This window comes from Cricetulus griseus, chromosome 7 (assembly GCF_003668045.3).
Source record: "Cricetulus griseus strain 17A/GY chromosome 7, alternate assembly CriGri-PICRH-1.0, whole genome shotgun sequence".
Lineage (NCBI taxonomy): Eukaryota > Metazoa > Chordata > Mammalia > Rodentia > Cricetidae > Cricetulus > Cricetulus griseus.
The window spans coordinates 5,130,087-5,134,682 of record NC_048600.1 but is presented as its reverse complement, the minus strand read 5'-3'; positions in this window follow the sequence as shown (position 1 = coordinate 5,134,682).

Below are 4,596 nucleotides of genomic sequence, written 5' to 3'. Positions count from 1 at the left end.
GCCACACAAATAGACAAACACTAATGAAAGTTAGTGAGCTTAAAAAAATAACTGGCATGTATAATTTTCATGATATTGGTCACCATAGATAAATCAAAATATTCTCATAAAATGACTGTAATTATGCATCACCCTGTTCAGAGAGTAGCAAGGATTAGGGCAGGGGGCTTACAGCTGGCAGACTGGGCTGACTAATGTGATCTGAGGGCAAACGAATCAGTTCATACACTATCATTCTTCTTGTGGCTCTTTATTCTTCATAAAATGTTCCTCCCAAAAGTTCTCTCTCAAGAGCTTTCTTTAAGATTTCTCCTCAAAAGGTCTTCTTAAAAAATTCTCCTAGAGTTCTTTTTAAAAATTCTCCTAGATCTCATAAGGTTTCCAGTTTATAAATCCACAGACACAGTTAACAGTTCTCTGACAACAGCGAGATACTGGGCAAGCATATCTCTCAGAGCCAGGAAGGCAGATAAGGTCTAACCAAAAGAGGGATATCTTATGTCTCAGAGAGGAGATGTGACTTGTAAAACACCCAGGCAAACTTAGGTCTCAGAGGGGATGTGACAAACATGCCATTAACTGATTAAAAGGGGCTTCTCAGTGCTGTATCAAAGAGAAAAACTAAGGCTATGTAGTGTGAAATCCAGAGGCCGCAGGTCTTACTGTGACACCCTGGTAAGAAGGAATTTCCTTTCTCTGGGGCCTTTTTGAGAATATAAAGCACCCAGTATATTTTCTTCAAAAGAAGTTAATTCTGGTGGGTTAGTACCTAGAATATTAATTGCTACTTTTGTAATAAATGATAAATGCTTTCAGCAAGACAGCCTCAAAATTGTTCAGTAAGTATCATTTGGGATCACCAATTAAGAGAAAGAACATATCTAAGTAATAAAATGTCATTGATTTATTATTATTATTATTATTATTATTATTATTATTATTATTATTAAAGAGGGCAACACAGAATGGTCAGAGAGTGGGCTACCTGATGGCTGCATTTGAGGTCTTACTTCTTCCATTTGTGATTGGATGGAAGTGGTTACCATTCTCAGTATGTTCTTAAAGGGCTTATCAGGTGTTTCACAATTTCACTTAGTTGTTTCATTTTTGAAAACAGTTGCTCACAATTGTGTAGATGTCATAAAAGCAAAGAGAAGAGTGCAGCATGACTATGAAGCAAGAGATATATGTTTCTTGGAAGACAAGACCTGTAGAAATCTAGGAAAGAAACACAATCAAATTTTTCCTTTAGTTGGATGGCAGGCTGCAGCTCTATGCAGTCTGTTTGCAACTGGCAGGCAACATATCTACATTGACTGAAAACAGAGTTGGAAATTTACCAGAATATTTTTCAGGGAATCTTGAAATCTGCTTCACATTCTTTAATTTTATCTATTTATTTTATGTGTTTGAATGTTTTGACTGCATGCATGCATGTGCACCACGTGTATGCCTGGTGCCCTTGGAGGTCAGAAGATAGCACAGGACTACCTGGAAATAGAATTACAGATGATTATGAGCTACCACGTGGGTGCTGGGAATTGAACCCAGGTTCTCCAAAAGAAAACCGAGTACTCTAAACAGCTTAGCCTTCTCTCCAGGCTCTCATATTCTTCTATGAAATAAATAAGCTACATAGTTTTGCTGTTGACAAGAGCCATGTTAGTGAATGTGTCCAAAGGCACAAAATTGTTTGCCTTAATTTGAGAGTGCCATAATTTCACTTCCATTTGAAATTTTGTTATGATTTGAAACATTGTATTAATAAGTTGGGTTTCCCTTTAAGGACAATATAACCCATTTAAATGATGGGTTACATTTTCTAAGAATGCTAAATCTGTATGGTAGTTTTCATAATCAATGTCTGGCATAAATTCAGTTCTGAGACCATAAACAACTTGATAACATGTCTCAAATGATAAAATTCCTTTTTATCATTTGGTTTTAACTTAGTCATCTTATTTCTGGAAAGTCAATGATGTTGCTCTAGTCAGCATTAATGTTTTCAAAGAATTTCCAGGATTGCTAAAGATTTTAATTGCCCATCCTTTATAGAACCCATGGTTTTGATGATTTGAGTAACATACACTTGTAATGCTTTTGTGCATAAAATTTCTTGATGTGCTGCGTAATGATACTTCATTAAATGTGAGTTCAGAGCGGCATTTGGATCATCTATTAACATTTACAAATGTGTCTCTCTACCTACCAACTAATGGGGCATCATCTGTAACAGATGTTGATAGTGGACAAAGAAAATTGTTTAGCATGCTTTACTGCTTCATATAAGTTTCTTGATATAGTTGTGCCTCTTTTTTTGGCTTTTTGAGACAGGGTTTCTCTGTGTAGCTTTGGAGCCAGCCTATCCTGGCACTCGCTCTGGAGACAGGCTGGCCTCGAACTCACGGAGGTCCGCCTGCCTCTGCCTCCCGAGTGCTAGGATTAAAGGCGTGCGACACCTTTTAAGGACACTAAATAAACTAATTTTGAGTGACATTGCATTTCTCATAAAGGCCACTAATAAAAATGAAAATTGGCAGGAAAACAGAAAGAAGGGTTGGGTTCTTTGACATTTCAGATGTCTATGTAGAGAGAAGTGAGAGCTGACTAAGGCACTGTGGGTGAGGCATGGCATGTCTCTAAGGAATGGGGTACTTAGTAATTAAGAATACTTAATCTAGACTGGAGAAATGGCTCAAAGGTTAGGAACATTGGCTGTTCTTCCAGAGGTCCTGAGTTCAATTCCTGACAACCACATGGTGGCTCACAACCATCTATGAGATCTGGTGCCCTTTTCTGGCATGTATAGGCATACATGCAGGGAGAACACTGTATACATAATAAATAAATCTTGAAAAAGGAATTTTTACCCATCTTCTAACCACACACACACACACACACACACACACACACACACACACACACACACACACACACCTCTCATTTTAAAGGGAATAAGAGATAATTTATTCTAGAGCAATGCTGAGTGCCTGGGAACACAGATTTAGGTTATTCCAAATCCTATGTTCTTACGTGGAAGCAGTTTCATAGTTTTACAGAGAAAAGTCATGATTCAAGGCAAGTTTAAAATATGTTGATGGACAAACTGAAGAGGTGGTTACAACAAGAGGAGGGAAACTTTTCTGCAGGTCCAAGATGCTATCTGATGACATTCTTTGGTTTGGGCTCGTGGAAGCCAGAGGTTGGCTAAGTTAATAGAGTCAAAAGATCTCAGACAAAGAGGTGGACAAGAAGCTAAAGCTAGCTCAAGATAAGGTAATTAACCTTTGGAGAGATAGCTTACCAACCTCTGCATCACAACTTCTTTCCAGGAACTTTAAAAAATACTTATTTTATGTACATTGGTGTTTTGCCTGCCTGCATATCTGTGTGAGGGTGTCAAATTCTCTGGAACTGGAGTTACAGACAGTTGTGAGCTGCCACGTGGGTGTTAGTAATTGAACTAGGGTCCTTAGAAGTGGAGTCAGTGCTCTTAACCACTGAGCCACTTCTCCAGCCCTTTCCAGGAGTCCTTGTTCACACACCTATTATATACAATAAAACATCATTGATAATTGCATTTCACTTTAAGCGCCGGTCACACCAGATAATGCCAAGTCAACTGTCTGTACCCGGAAGGTAGCACACCAGAGAGTGGACATTACAGTAACACCGAAGCCACACACGTGTACCAATTTCGAGAGCACATATGTTTATTCTGTGTGGCATTGTGACATGACATTGTGTGGTTGGTTTTAATCTTTTCTCTATTGAGGGGTTTATTCTTACTTATAAATGTCAGCTCTTTATTAGACCGTCAGGTGTTTTAGACAGGTGGAGAATCACAGTTTCACAGATGCAACATAAACAAAAGCCACACACCTTTACATAATTAAACAAACGTTTCACAGCATGAGCAAAAGTAACACACTTTAAAAGAATATTCTACGACAACATTGTCATCTACGAAATTTACACTCCAGAATTTACCAATTGGGTTTAAAAATATCGCGAAAGTTCTCATCATGTTTTACACCGAGGATTTTGTTGGACCGCATTCATAGCTTCCTAGGTTGGGCAGCCTTAGCATCAAACCACATTGTCATGAAAGTAGCTCTAGTTTGGCATTTGGGGCTCTGTCATGCACGCGTCCCCTGACTGGTATTCCTATTCTCTTCTCTCTGCTTCCCTGGGTCTGTCTTCTTCTCGCTTATTAGGCAGTAACTAGGTGCAGCGCTTCTCAACTTTAAAGTGCAAATGGATTGTTCAGGGATCTGACTAAAGAGCAGATCCTGACTGAGGGTCCCACATTTCTGGTTAGTCCTAGGTGATGGGGTGTTGCTTTTCCTCTGACACACTTTGGGTTTAGAGTTGGGGAAAGAATCCAAGAGCAGGATTTGGAGACAGCGTCCTGGGTTCAAATGTGAATTCTTTCTTTTTCTTGAGTGTGCCCGAGGGCAGGATAACCTTATCTGTAAAATAAGCAGCTTCCTACAGCTTTTATGCCAGGGTCATATCAAGCAGTGTAGCCTGAGCAGGATCCTCTGGGGGGCGGGGCTAAACTTGGGGGGCGTGGCGCTGTGACCGTGCTGCGTG